This window comes from Geotrypetes seraphini, chromosome 5, assembly GCF_902459505.1.
Source record: "Geotrypetes seraphini chromosome 5, aGeoSer1.1, whole genome shotgun sequence".
NCBI lineage: Eukaryota > Metazoa > Chordata > Amphibia > Gymnophiona > Dermophiidae > Geotrypetes > Geotrypetes seraphini.
In genome coordinates, this window is record NC_047088.1 from 156,049,486 (window position 1) to 156,065,117 (window position 15,632).

The window sequence follows — 15,632 nt, forward strand, 5'->3', positions numbered from 1 at the left end:
AATAATAATTGTAGAAAAGTTATAGAAGTAACAAATGAAAATTGTAGTTTTTGCATATATTAGTTTGCAAAAAGGGCATAAAAGTCCGTGTATTTCCTGTTTCTGACACTCTAGTAGGCAGGCTATTAACTGCACTAGAGTCCGGTATACCGTAATAAATCTCTTGTACTTTCTTCACGCCTCTGACTTTGTGTGTCCAAGTGACCTTTCAAAAGCAGATGAAGAAGAAATAATCTATGTTCAGTTGTCCTACTGGAGTCAGTCTTGGACAAAGACCTAAGGTGATTTCTGACACCTGGATTACAAATTCCATACAACCCTCCAGTGTGGAGGGCCCTTACGTATATAGGCCCATGGGATCTCTTAAACAGAGGAGATAGTGGGGATGGTAACCACAAAATTAAAACAACACAAAGCACACTGTAAATTATCATTTATATTCCGGGGGGGGGGGGGGGGGAGGGGGTTTCCCAAAGAGGTCAAGGCAGATAACTTTAAAATATGCAATGTCACTATAGAAAAATAGACAAATACAGTGCAAAATATAGACAGTAGATATATAATAACTGCGGTGTACAGAAAGGATTACAAGACCAGTTCCTAAAGAGCAAACGATGCACGAGAAGAAATGAAGAATAACCCTCGATAAAGACTGCTTTCCCCTGAATGTCTTTTCCCCAAGCTCACTTATCACAGAATCTTGTTTCATTGATTCAAAGCTATCACAGGCGGTATACGATTCCAGTTTTCTCCTGGGCTAGTGCAATGCTGACCTTTCCCATTACATTCTACATCTTTTTGGACGAGCCAAGGCCTGAAGCAGAAACAGTTCACCATCTCTAATTAGATGCATTAAATAAAAGAGAACGTGTCTCCATTTTACATAAATGAACTAAAATATAAAGTCATCAGCTTTACACAGGTAAAGTTATGCTATTCCATACTGCTTCTAACTCTTGAGTAACTGACGTTCATTCTAAGGTCACGGGAAATAAGGATGGCGCAATAGTCTAGGCCGCTGTCCAGGGACGGCGAAAAGTGATAGGTTGTGGGGATGATAATTTATTCTGTTGATTTGGTACTACTCCAAACCTTGAGGATGCAGTTAAAATCTATGAAATACGGTGAACTTTGTACTCCATCCCAGTTTTAAGAATTGGGAGGTTTGTGAAATAATGGTTTTATGGGTGTGGGATCGCGGCACTTCCCCCTTCCGGTCTTGCGCGCCGCATGGCCTCTTCCGGCGTGTTTATGCTGGTGGTGACGCGATCCGTGACGCGCATGCTTTCCGCCTCTTTGCTCCCTCGCGCTTCTGCCTGTAGCTGGAGGATTTAGTAGCTCGCGCTCGGCTTTGTCTGTTTCTGGCCTGTTTACTCGCTGCCTTTAATTAGGTAAGAAGCAGAGGGGGGTTCGCGAGTGCGGCCGACCTGTGCCGACGAGGAAATGTCGGAAAAAGGGGTGGGGGAGTTGACCGGGTGAGGGGAACCTAGCTAGCCGGCTGCCTGCCCTGCCGCCCGCCTTTGACCAAATAATGGAGAGTAAGTGAGAGGAGGCGCCTCCTCGGCCCTGCACCCGGGCCCAGTCCGAACCCTCACAATTAACCTAACAGCTCATTTTTCCTTCTTCTTTTGTTGTGTCTTTGTTTTCTTTCAGCTCTGAGCCTGTTAAGTTTTTATTTCCGATTGGGGGTTGGCGGGGGGGAAGAGTGAATTATTTTCCTAGTGTGAGCTCTCTGGGGAAGGCCGGAGACCGAGTAAAGGTTTTCTCACTGGCTGAAACCAGGCATCTGGGGTTGGAGGTAGTAATTTCCGAGTTCACGCCCGTAGCGATGGGAAAATATGGGGGACTGTAACGACAAATGCCGACATGGTGCCGGCCCCATGCTTAGTAATGTATGATAAGGTGGTATAACAAATTTTTAATAAACTTGGAAACTTAGGAGCTCTTTCTCCATGCCGGGAGCAGTTTCCTCTTTTTTTTTTTTTTTTAACCTGGATATAGTATTGTCCCTGTTAAAGGGCCTTGACTTTCTCTTGGTTGAGTTCGCTGGGCCTTACGTAAAGGGGAGAGGAGGGCAGCAATCGTTTCTACTTTGATTTCAGACGTTATATTGCCTAAAAGGGAGTCGTATATTAGAGATACGTTTTCTTGTTACTCATATTGTCTGTGAGGTTTCTAGTCATGTATAGGATCGGTCGTTATGGTGCTTGCCAATAATGATAACCTAGTTTTTGCGTGGCCAGAAGCTAGCTGCTCCACAGCACTGGGTCACATGTTTTAAGGATTCATCAGTTAATGACATATTTCCCCTCTTGGACATAAGGAAGAAGTGTTTGACTAAAATAGGTAGCTGCAGTTTTTTTTACCAAGGGCAGCATTCAGTAGGGTTTCTATTGTAATGTTATAATGTCTACTGTGCACATGGCTTCTCAGAAGTAAAATATGGATGTAAAAATGCCATCCAGAAAGTACAATCTCTTTAAATGGAATGTGTTACTATGGAAGAGTTCTGACTAGCAGCTGGAAGGATAGGGGTGGGTAGAGTGGAAGTCTGTGTCCAAAGGAAAAATGCCTTTTGTTAGTCACTGACCAAAGGAATTTTTCCAGTGTTTTTTCGGTGGTATATTTCTTAGTCCTATTCCTAAGAATAAAAATAATCTCTTTTTATCAATTTTAAACCAGTGGCATCAATCCTGGTTCTTGCCAAAATGATGGAAGACTGAGTAGCTGTTCAATTAGAGAACTACTTAGGCACAGTATTTTATAAGTCCGGTTGTGTTTAAAAAAAAAATTTCAGCATAGAAGGGAAATTGTTATTGAACAAGGATAGGTAGTGAGAGGTGCTGCAGTCTGACTTTGTCATGTGCTTTTGATCTGGTTGATCACACTTGGTTACAGATCTTATCTAATGTTGGTATTACAGGTAGTGGGGGGGTTGTTCCCCTTGGTTTCCTGCTTCTTGATAAATCATAAGTTAAGAAACAGGGTGAATTGTCTAGAGGCTGGTTGGTGTGGTGTGCCTCAGAGATCTCATTTGTCCCCCATATTATTTAATGTGTCATAATCACTGGGGTCTACTCTAAATCGTAAACTTGGGGTTTGACATCATTGATCTGTTCTGATAAGAACATAAGAATTGTCATACTGGGGCAACATAATAATTGCCATTCTGGGACAACCTGAAGGCCCATCAAGCTCAGTATTCTTGTTTTCAACAGTGGATTTCATCAAGCCATCTCGGAGGACTGGAATAACACATTGAATCAAATTACTTTTTGTGTAGATACGATCGGTGAATGGTAACATTGCATAAGTTTGAAGATAGAGGGAAAAAAACTAATTTCTATTACTGGCTTCTTCAAGCCATCCATGGATTGATTGAAAGTTTCTTGTTGCAGATTGTTCCCCTATCTGGACAAGGGCGGGTTATAAATAATAAACTAACTATAAATATAGTTCTCATAGTTTTGATTCTTCTGTGAAAATTCTGGGAATTCAGATGGATAATCAACTCTATGGAACATCAAGTCATTGTGGTTAAGAATTTGTTTTTTATTTTGAAAAAAACCAACAGATTAGGAAATTTTTGGATGTTCAAAAATTAATATTGATAGTCCAACTCTCATATTATTGAGAATTAATTATTATAATTGTGTATGCATGGGTTGTTCTAAGACTGCAGTAGACATTTATTGCACTAAAAAAAATGTTCATGTGGCCCCCCCCCCCACCTTTTTATTTTTATTTTTATTTTTTTTTATATCTCTCTGCACTTGCTGCCTGTAGAGGCAAGGATTAGATTAAAAATAATATATGATGGAATTTAAAATATATTATTTAATGCCTGGTTCCACAATATTTGATAAATCTACTTGCAACTTCGAGATAAAATGATTTTGGACTCGGAAATATTTGCATCTTTTGTTTATCAAACAGTAGTAGAGTGGAATGATCTATCTCTTTCAGTGAAATGATCTGAGATTATTTAACTTTTAGAAAGTAAGAAAAATTGGATCTCTTTAGAAATTATTTGTTAAAGACCTAATGTTTTAGCTACAAGTCTGTGTATGGTTCAACTGTGTAAATTAATCATGTAATGTCTCCAGTGTCTTGTGAAATGTTACCATTGTTGAGCTGATAAGGTATTATGTGAGATACAAAAACTCAGTTGTGTTGTAACTGGCTGTCAGTTTGCCACTAGAACTTCTATGTGCACTAATTCTATTTTATTGCTGTTCCCAGTTTTTGTGATGGAACTTAAATGTAGTATTAGGATTTATTTATTGCTTTTTTTGAAGGAATCTACTCAAGGTGGTCAGCAAGATAATGTGGTGGTGCAGATTAGTAACTTGGGTGGTAAATCTTGCTACTAGAGTTTTTGATGGAGGGCAATCTGAATTGGTTTACAGATGTGCATTTTTAATCTCCTGAAATCAGGTGAAACTGAGGGAAGTGTAGAGGACTAGTGCAGCATAGTTGCCAGCTTTTGCTGTCGAGGATGGCATACGATGGTATTGCTGCTTATTACATTGAAAGCATATTAAAATGATTCATTTTAACTGAATATCATAGTAACATAGTAGATAACGGCAGATAAAGACCCGAATGGTCCATCCAGTCTGCCCAACCTGATTCAATTTAAATTTTTTAATTTTTTCTTCTTAGCTATTTCTGGGCAAGAATCCAAAGCTTTACCCTGTACTGTTCTTGGGTTCCAACTGCCGAAATCTCTGTTAAGACTTACTCCAGCCCATCTACACCCTCCCAGCCATTGAAGCCCTCCCCAGCCCATCCTCCACCAAACGGCCATATACAGACACAAACCGTGCAAGTCTGCCCAGTACTGGCCTTAGTTCAATATTTAATCTTATTTTCTGATTCTAGACCCTTTGTGTTCATCCCAGGTTCTGAAGTGATCATCCTTCCAGTTGACTAGTCATATGCTAAACAATTTTACTTCTGTTTGCTAGACTGTAAAGAGAATATTAGGAAGGTAAAAACATGAAGGTCTAAAACAAATTTTCTGAGTTTCTATCCTAGTCTTATAAATGTTATTGTAATTAATCCTTGATATTTGCTTAACTTCTTGTAAAAAGATCCACACCAACATAAATTAGTAATGTAAGTTTAATAATCCTTTTAGTTAAAATGAAAAGAAAGACATGAGTGGCTACCCCCTCCCCCCATTTTTCCCCTGCATTTCCATTTTCAGGCAAGTACTGCAAAAAATTAACCAGGATGTTGCATTCTTCCATTGAAATTTGCCTCCTCAATCTATGCCAGTGGTTTTAAACTCAAACCCTTTGCAGGGCTACATTTTGGATTTGTAGGTACTTTGAGAGCCTCAGAAAAAATAGTTAATGCCTTATTAAAGAAATGACAATTATGCATGAGGTAAAACTCTTTATAGTTTATAAATCTTTCCTTTTGGCTAAGTCTTAATAATATTGTAATTTATAGCTAAAGAGACATATCAAGAAACTGTTTTATTTTACTTTTGTGATTATGATAAACATACTGAGGGCCTCAAAATAGCACCTGGCGGGCCGCATGTAACCCCCAGGCTGTGAGTTTGAGATCACTGCTCTATGCTGACTTCTAGCATTGGTTAACTGCTCCTTCAAGCCCTACCTTCTGGCAAGTTGAGACAGGCCAGGTTACAGGAGCAACCTGTTCAGGCTGGTACTGCTTCAGTTGCCACTTATTGCATGGAGTAGAAATGCTGATATGAAATACTGTGACCTTTAAAACAGTAATCATTTTGTATGTGATTATAATAATGAATGATTACCACTTGTAAAATGGATTTCTGTGGTGGGAGTGACCAAGTGAAAATAACTTTTTAAGTACTAAAACAATATACATGGATGTTTAAAAAAAAAAGAAAAAGAAAGAAAGAAATTGATATTTCATGGCATTTCTAACTCCCATACAGGGAATATACATTCTTAGAGGAAGTGTTGACTGCCTAATAGATGGTACAGCATGCTTAATCGGTAGGGCACCATATACAAAATGGCAGCTCCCTTACCAGAATAAAAGTAAGGTAAAAAATATCAGTGTGAGAACACAATGAAAATACAGCGAAACAAGTTGTACATGTCAGCAAGTGCAGAATAAGTTTCCAAAATCCGCAGAGGCATAGCCTAGTTAACTAAGAAAAGAACCAGATGCTGCACAGAAAGAATAGATGGAAAGCAACACGTCAAAGGCAAGCTTTGTCAAATAATTAAATCATATGGTGTTATAAGGTCATGATGAACCTTAAAGCCAGACTTGATCAGATAGCCACTGTGCTGTGATAGTTACAAGTCAGAACATGTTCAGAAACACTGCATGTATCAGACATACTACTACAGCTATGCGTACATTCTTGTGAATTGCATGATTATGTGTTTGGGCTTGCACGCAGTAAGTAGTTTGTGCAAGCCAATGCATATTTTGACTCATCTGGCAAAAGTGCATAGTAAGTTTGTCAAACGCTGAGCATTGTACGAGACGAGTACTTGTGGCTGGCATAGCTTGGTTATGAGTTTTCAGATCAATATAGTTCCACTGCACATTCACAATGAAGTGCCAATGACCCTTCAAAATAACATGTTTACGCAAACAAGTAATGCTTATCTTTAAACCATCAATTCTCACCAAAGAAAGGTCGGGTCCAAGATGAAACAGGATAACTTCTGTAGCAAAAAGCATGCTCTTTCAAATGATATAAAAACAGCAAAAACAAAAAACTACATATTAGAGATATTTGAACCTGAAAAATAGTGAAAATTGCATAAATTCATAAAGCCATATTTTTTTGAATGGTCATATCTTCAGCTTCACTTCACTGTAAAGGCTCATATTGCAAATCTTGGAAGTACCTTATGGTACATGTCTGCTGGTAAAGTTGTACCCTCAGCTGACTTACCTACTAGCAGCAGTATGGAGCCAAACTTTGCCAAAAATTCTTGTTCGTGAATTTTTTTGCCTACTTTGCTGACCTGTAGAAATGGAAGCATGTTTGAAAGATTTCAAACTTGGCACAGAAACTTGCCCCAAGGTGTTGTACCAAATTGCAAAATTTCAGACTCCTAGGTAGTCGCAGTGTTTAAGCAAAGTTGGCGTTTTAGGTCACACGAGATATGGAGTGGATTGATTGCTTTTGTTCAACCACCCCTAGCTCCTGACCAAATAGAGATAGATCCAAAAAATTTTACAGAATTTCATTTGAGACCCTAGACAACACCCCTGTAAAATTTGGTTGGATTTCAATGGGGTCGAGCGTGGGCAGTTTTCAGTATTGGTCCACTTGACATTGAATGACCCACCAGTAAACTAAATTTTATGCTGATGTTAGCAATACTCTGTATACAAGAGGCCCTTGAAGTTGCCCATTTGTTTCATATGACACACAAAAATTTAAAGGCCTCCACTTAGGCACCTCGTACTACATGAATTTCAGGTTTTAGGGGTTGAAACTTTGCATGGCATAGTGTTATAAGTTAGATTACCTACATGCCAAGTTTCATTAAAATTGAAGATGGTAGGGTGGGGACCACTTGTACAGTTGACATGAACTGACCCTATGGGCTTAAAGCATGGATGTTGTGCATGCAGCACTTGTACAAAAATGATACTTGAAGGTGGTTATAGCTACACAACTTTGCTCCAAGAAACCAGCGACGGTAACGGCTTATGCGAAACTTGGAAATCTTTTCAACTCCTGTGTTTGGAGCAACAGATGGGCTGGTTAGGGCTCCAGTTGCCGCGATCCTAACTCTCCTTTAAGAAAGCCTAGAAAAGGGCCTGGCAGTCAGTTCCATGAAAGTTCCAGGTGGACAATATTTCCTGTTTTCAAGCTCGTTTAGAGAGAGGTTCACTGGACATTTCCAAGTTCTTGAAGGGAGCAGTATGGTTGTGTCTGACAATTCATTCAGCTTGTCCTTCATAGACCCTTAACCTCATATTGAGGACCCTGAGTAAGGCCCCACACGAGCCAATGCAAGAGGCCACGTTGACAGACTTCACGGTAAAGACAGTCTTTCTTGTTACCATCGTTTCAGCTAGAAGAGTTTCAGAGCTCCAGGACCTGTCATGTAGAGAACCTCAGAATTACAGAGGCAAGAGTGTCTGTATGGTTCCCTCTTTTCTGCCGAAGGTGGTTCTGCAGTCCATGTAAATGAGGATGTCTGACTGTCAGCATTTCAGGCCACAGGTGTAAAGAAGCAGGACACAATAACTAGCATGGCTACATATCAGAAGAGTTCTCCTTTGTTACCTGGAGTTAACCAATGATTTTAGGTTGTCAGATCATCTCTTCATCCTAACGTGCTCTGGATGCAACTGTAAGGCCAGCCTCAAAGTCCTTGATTGCCAGATGGATATGGGCAGCTGTTTTCTCTGTTTACATAGAGTGTGGTACAAGTCCATCAATTTCCTTGAAAGCACATTCCACCAGATATGTGGCTTCTTCATGGGTGGAGTCCAGAATGGTTTCACCTGAGGAGATTTGTAGGGCAGCTAGGTGGTCCACACTACACATATTTACTAAGTTTTGCAGAGTGGATGTAGCACAAAAGGACTTCGCTTTTGGGTCTGCGGTGTTAGCAGCAGCTTCTTCTATCCCACCCTAGGCCTGAAGGACTGCTTTGATTCATCCCACAGGTTCAGGACTTGTGCTTTGCACTGCACAGGAACATCCGATTAGGTAGGTTCTTGCCTCTAATAATCTTTCTAGTAGAAAAGCACGAGTCCTGAAGCTCCACCCTATCAGTTAACAGTGTAGCCTGCTTTTAGCCTCAGACAGGTATGTTTCTACTGAGGTCTGTCTATTGGGCACTCAAGCAAGATGAAGTAATGCAAAGCTACAGCTTGAGAGACAGAAATGTCTAAACCAGGTTTGCTCTTGACAGAACCGAACAAGGGTTAGTGCTGGTTACACTCAGGTGGTTGCTTTAATTCTGCCTTGTTGATGCTATGTTGCATTTGTTAATGAGTTGTGTTTTTCAGAGCTGATCAAAAGTATGCAATCAGGGAGTTTCCCCATGATCCTCCTTGCTTTTTCTTCTCTTTCAAACTGAGGCAAGGGTAGGGCCTGGTGATGCAGGGAGGCAAAGTTGACAGCTTAAGATGATACCTTTTGTATTTCTCGTGGGTGAAAATGCACTACTCACAGGCTCAGTACTCATGTGCTTTTCTACTGGAAAGATTATCAAGGCAAAAACCTAATCTTCCGTTCAAGGACTTGGGATCCAAAGTGAAGAAAATTTTTCTACTTGCATAAGCTTGGAGAGAATTCACCAGAGGATGTTTCCATTCTGCCTCTGCAGGCCAGTTCTTAGAACTCCCGTGGTAGAGCCAACAGTGCATATACCCCATACTGCCAAAGCAGTGCAGAAAAATAGTTCTCTAATGATCAAAGGAAATGATACACAAATTATGTGTGCTGTAAAAGCTTGAAGCAAGGTTGGGGAATGTTCTTGGGCACACAAAAATTTCATGGTAAGAGCAGCTTATCCCAGGACAAGCAGGCAGCATATTTTCACACGTGGGTGACATCCATGGAGCCCCGGTACAGACAGCTTTAAAAGTGCATCGCCATTTTAAGAACTTATGAAAGTTGATGAACTACCCGCGCATGTGCAATTGCCTTCCTGCCCAACGTAAGCTCGCGGTACCTCAGTTCTTAGTTTTCTGCATAGCTAAGAAGTTGTCTCTGTTCAGTTTTTGCCATTTGCCTTCCCGCTCACGCATTTTTTTTTCTATTTATAATTCTTTTTAGAGTACTTTAATTTTCTTTAAAAAAAAAAAAGAAGTCAGGAAACTTTTGTTTGCTTGTTTGTTTTTCCTCTTTTCTCCGTGTGGGCTTTGGCAGGCAAGGCCCGCTCCATTTTTCCTCAGCCACTGAGTTCAATTTGGCTGATGCGCTTTATCTGTCGATGTCCCAGTCGTTAATAGGTTTTAAAAAGTGCTGCAGGTGCCAAAGGCCAATTTCCATCATTGACCCCCCCCCCCCCCCCATAGTTGGTGTTTGCAGTACCTTGGCCCAGAACACCATGTAGATTCTTGTGCTTGGTGGTCTACCCTGCAGAAACGTTCCATCAAGAGCCAGACTCTTCAGCATGAAAAAATTTTCGGGCCCGGTATGGACATGGAGAAGATGTCACCACCTTCAACATCGAAGACATCGACACCAGCGTCAGGAGACATTGCAAATTCTGGTAAGCCAGCTAAGAAGCCTCCAGCTTCCCAACAGGTCTTGCAGGTCACTCTTACATTGAGTCCCTCGATGCCGACTAAACAACGACCTTTTCTGCGTCTTGCCTCCCCTACATCAAGGTGTGCATCCTCTTTGAGGTCACTCTCTCCGAGGCAAGATGCGGCACAGATGGTACCGGCAGAAAAGCCAACGGTACCGGTGCTTTCATTCTGCGAAAAGCTTGATGCGCTTTTTCCAGGTGAGTGATATGTTTAAGCTCCTTAGTCCGACTGACTCCTTCAGTACCAGTCCAGTCTGAGCATAAGGCAACCAGGTTCTACGGTACCGATACTGGCTTTCCAGAGCGACATTGATATTCCTCGCCTAAACGTAGATTACATCATCGCAGGTCCAGTTCTCCATCAAGGCCCCGCTTCATTTCTTCGAGACATCGTCATTCTTTCTCCTTGTCTCAATGCTCCAAATTCAGTAAGCATCGTTCCTCTTCAGGATCTTCCAAAAGGAACATCGCTCTCCTTCACGGTCTTCCAAACGTAAAACTGTCACGTCGGGCATCATCCTTGTCGTCGGATTGACACCAGGCTTGACGTAAGTATTGATCTTCTCGACGCACTCCTTCACCAAAGTCCTCCTTTCTTTTTTTTTTCTTTTTAAATTTCCAAAAAATTTTATTGAAAATTTTTCATAACAATAAATATCCAGACAGGAGAACAAAGATTCTATAAACATTTGCTTCTAACATTGTTGACATAGGCATGGGATATTTATGTACCATAAACATAACCCAACCTACCCTTTCCCACAAACATACAGAGAGTGCAGCATTCATACACACCCATGACATTCAAACCTTGTTATTCTCCACATATTTTTGGATAGGCAACCATAGTTTATCAAACTCTGCTTTTTTACCTTCTTTTCCATTAAGGTTGCCTCATACTTCCCAACCACACAGACTGAGCTTCACCAGAATTGAAAGAATAGTGAAGATGTGGCTATTCAGACCATTCTAAAAACATGGAAAGATACATCTGTCAATACAGCTGCTAATCTCCTAATGAGAGACTCTTTTACCAAATGTATTTGTCAGTTGGGCAAAGAGCTACCAGTCAAGCTAGAAGCTGATTCTGCCTACAGTGCTGAATATTTGGAGGCCTTAGATTATGATGAGCCTCCTGAAGAACTTCTCAGACTACCTTTGCATGGTATACTCAAACTCTCTTCACAAGAACTGGGAAATGCCCCTAACCGTTATAGTGGCTCCCAGAAAATTGAAGAGAGTACAAAAAATTGGCAGTATAGAGAGAGCAAGAGCCTCCGCTATGTGTGTTAAAATAAGGAAAAGTACAAAAATATAACATTAGAATGTAGTAAATAATACACTGAAAGAGGGAGACCTCAGTACTGGAGAACTGCTGCGACTCAAATCTATGGAAGTATACCCCTAGGCTGACAACTATTGTTATCCCAGTACAAGCAGGCAGCATGTGGGTGACGTCATCCACGGAGCCCATTAGTGGACAGCCTCACAAGCAGACTTGCTTGTAGAACTTTCAAAGAGTTTGCGATTGTTGCATTGCGCATGCACGAGTGCCTTCCCACCGAACGTAGGTCGTGCGTCTCCTGTGAGGTACCTCAGTTTTCCGCGTAACCAAGAAGCACCTGTTTCTCAGCTCTGCTGATTTTTGAGTTGCCTTCTCGCACTGCGGCTTTCTTTCTTTCTTTGTTTTGTTCTGTTAGTTGCTGTGCAGCACGTCTCTTTAAAAAAAAAAACAAAAAACCCAACAACTTATTTTTCGTCCGGCGGGGCTTACGGCCGTATTTGTTTATATGTCCCGGCCTCTTACCGGCTTTAAGAAATGTAGCCAGTGTAATCGGGTGATTTCTCTCACCAACCCCCATCGTTGGTATATCAAGTGCTTGGGGCCTGAACATTGTCCTGAGTTCTGCCCGCACTGTGCTACCCTTCAAAAACTAGCTCTCCAGAGGCGCTGTGCCAAGATCCTGGAGCTCTTTGATCCTATGGAGCAGTCTGCAGAAAAGGCCTCAACCCCTGTGGTGGCCTCTTCTTCCAAGTCCTCGACCTCGAGCAAGTTGCCCTCGTCCTTGAAGACTTCATCTGCTGTGCCTCTAACGGTCTCGTACTCAGGCAAGTCTCCTCTTCCCTCCGCAGGTACGCTACCTAAGAAGCCTTCCACTAAGTCTCAGGCAATCCAGGCAACGAGTGCAGTCGTGCCAGCCTCTACGAGACCTCCTCCTAAGCGTATGGAATACCTCCTCCTATGCATATGGAATACGCATCTTCGAGGTCGCTCTCTTTGGAGCACACTGCTGCACCTTCCAGACCAGAGTCATTGGTCTCGGTGCCTGTCTTCGAGGACATGCTACAAGCCATACTGACCACACAGCTTACTACTGTTTTGGCCAAGCTTGCCCCTGCCTTGACCCTGCTTTCTGTGAGCCAGCCTGAGCATTCTGTCAAGGCACCACGAGCAAAACCTCATCGGTCTTGACCATTGTTCTCCAGTGACTCCTCGCCTCATCCTTCCAGGTCCGAGTCTCCAGCTACTCAACCCGTTCGAGACGTGGTGAAGAAGCCTCGTTCGAGGCCTCACTCAAAGCACCCTCATCCTCGAGGCACTTCGCTATAAAGAAGACTAAAGAGTCTCCTCAGAAGAGTACAGAGTCTCATATGCCTCGTTCGTCAAGGGCCATCGAGACCCCTTCCAAGCCCAGGCATAGGTCTCGAGGCACGAGTCGAGGCTCTCAATTCCTCATACTCCTAGGACTTCTCCATCGAGACTTCTTAAACGTAAGCACTCTGACTCCGCCTCTATCACAAATTTATCTCAACATATATCTCAATATATCTCAACAAACAAGTTTTGCATGCTCTCTCTTCCAACACTGTACCTCCTGATGGATCAAGGGGATTGGTTATGCTCCCTAGATCTCAAAGAGGCTTATACTCGTATTCCAATTCATCCAGCCTCTCGCAGATTCCTAAGATTTCGGGTGTGGAATCTTCATCTTCAGTACCGAGTCCTCCCTTTCGGCCTCGCCTCATCTCCCAGGGTCTTCACAAAATGCCTGGTGGTGGTGGTGGCTGTAGCCCTGTGGGTGCAGGGTCTTCAAGTCTTTCCATATCTGGACAACTGGCTCATCAAAGCATCGTCTCAACAGGAGGTTATTGTAGCAACTCGACGGACCATAGCGTTTCTCCAAAGTCTCGGGTTTGAAATCAATTTCTCAAAGTCCCAGTTACATCCCTCCCAAACTCTACAGTTTATTGGTGCCAAACTAGACACTGTTCAACTCGGAGCATTTCTGCCTCAATCACATCAAGATGCTCTTATTCACCTTTGTCAGCGAGTGTCTTCCCTCACGTCAATCTCGGCAAGACAAATGATGGTTCTTCTTGGTCACATGGCCTCTACAGTTCACGTGACTCCTTTTGCCAGACTTCACCTCAGAATTCCTCAGTGGATCCTGGCATCTCAATGGCAGCAAGCTTGCGACCCACTCTCTCAACACATTACAGTGACTCCTTCGTTGAGACATTCTCTCCACTGGTGGATTCTCTCTTCCAATCTTTCCAGAGATTTGCTTTTTCACACACTCCATCATCAGAAGATTCTCACAACAGATTCTTCAACCTACGCTTGGGGGGGGGGGGGGGGGCGCATCTCGATGGTCTCTGTACTCAAGGCCATTTGTCCAGCATGGATTGTCAGTGTCATATCAATCTGTTGGAACTCAGAGCAATCTTCAATGCTCTCAAAGCTTTTCAGCATCTTCTTCACGACCAGGCAGTACTCATTCGGACAGACAATCAAGTCGCCATGTACTATGTCAGCAAGCAGGGAGGAACTGGATCTCTCCCTATTTGTCAAGAAGCTCTGAAGCTTTGGAATTGGGCAATCCTTCACAACATCTTCCTGAGAGCTGTCTACATTCAAGGGCTGCAAAACTGTCTGGCGGCAAATTGAGTCGTCTTCTACAACCTCACGAATGGACACTCAATTACTTGCCTCTACATCACATTTTTGCTCAATGGGGAACTCCTCAGATAGATCTCTTTGCGTCACCCCACAACAACAAGCTGCCTCAGTTCTGCTCCAGGATATGCTTTCCTCACTGCTTCGAGGCAGATGCTTTCCATCAGTTTCTGTATGCGTTCCCTCCATTTCCTCTCATTCTCAAGACTCTTGTCAAACTCAAGACGGAGCATGCCACCATGATTCTAATAGCTCCTCGGTGGCCCAGACAACCGTGGTACTCCCTTCTACTTCAGCTCAGCACCAGGGAGCCTCTACTTCACCCCAACCTGCAGTCTTTACACCTAACAACTTAGTACCTCTCAACCTAACTGCCACTCTACAGTTCTCTCAATCTGTACAGGACATTCTAGAGGCTTCTAGAAAGCCGTCCAATAGGCAGTGCTACACCCAAAAATGGACTAGATTTTCTTCTTGGTGTACTATCCATCACAAGGAGCTGCAAACTACCTCCTTGTCTTTGGTTTTGGATTACCTGCTACACTTATCTCACTCTGGCCTCAAATCCACATCTATTAGAGTCCACTAAGTGCTATTGCTGCTTTTCACCAGCCTATTGAAGGGGAACCTCTCTCTGCTCATCCTATGGTTTCCAGATTTATGAAAGAAATTTTCAGTGTCAATCCACCTCTCAAGCCGCCTCCAGTGGTTTGGGACCTAAATCTTGTTCTTATTCAATTGATGAAGCCTCCATTCAAACCAATAGATTCGGCTCATCTTAAATATCTCACTTGGAAAGTGGTTTTTCTCATTGCTCTCACCTCTGCTAGACGAGTCAGTGAGCTCCAAGCTCTAGTGGCAGACCCACCTTTCACAGTTTTCCATCATGACAAGGTGGTCCTCTGTACTCATCCAAAATTCTTACCTAAAGTAGTTTCGGAATTTCATCTCAATCAATCTATTGTTTTTCCAAAGCCTCATTCTCATCCTGGAGAAATAGCGCTTCATACTCTTGACTATAAACATGCTTTGACTTTCTACTTGCAATGCACTCAACCTCGCAGGACTGCTCCTCAACTTTTCAACTCCTTCAATCCAAATAAGTTGGGGCATCCTGTTTCCAAGAGAACCATCTCCAACTAGATGGCTGCTTGCATCTCTTTCTGCTATGCTCAGGCTGGTCTACCTCTGCAGGGTTGAGTCACGGGCCATAAAGTTCGAGTTATGGCAGCATCTGTAGGAAATATGCAAGGCTGCCACTTGATCCTCGGTTCATACCTTTATCTCTCATTATTGTCTGGATACTTTCTCCAGACAGGATGGCCACTTTGGCCAGGCAGTTTTACAACATTTATTCTCCTAAATTGCCAACACTCCCACCATCCCATTCTGGTTAGCTTGGAGGTCACCCACATGTTGAGAATATG

The 15,632-nt window shown here is 42.5% G+C and overlaps 1 protein-coding gene across 1 annotated transcript in view; it reads left to right on the plus strand.

Moving 5' to 3' along the window:
* The first annotated feature begins 1,243 nt into the window (after positions 1-1,243).
* Positions 1,244-15,632, plus strand: part of BZW1 (basic leucine zipper and W2 domains 1) — a 138,697-nt gene continuing 124,308 nt past the window's right edge. The window contains exon 1 of the mRNA XM_033945371.1: positions 1,244-1,391. The gene's annotated coding sequence lies outside the window, so the exon portion shown is untranslated. The remainder of the gene's footprint in view (positions 1,392-15,632) is intronic.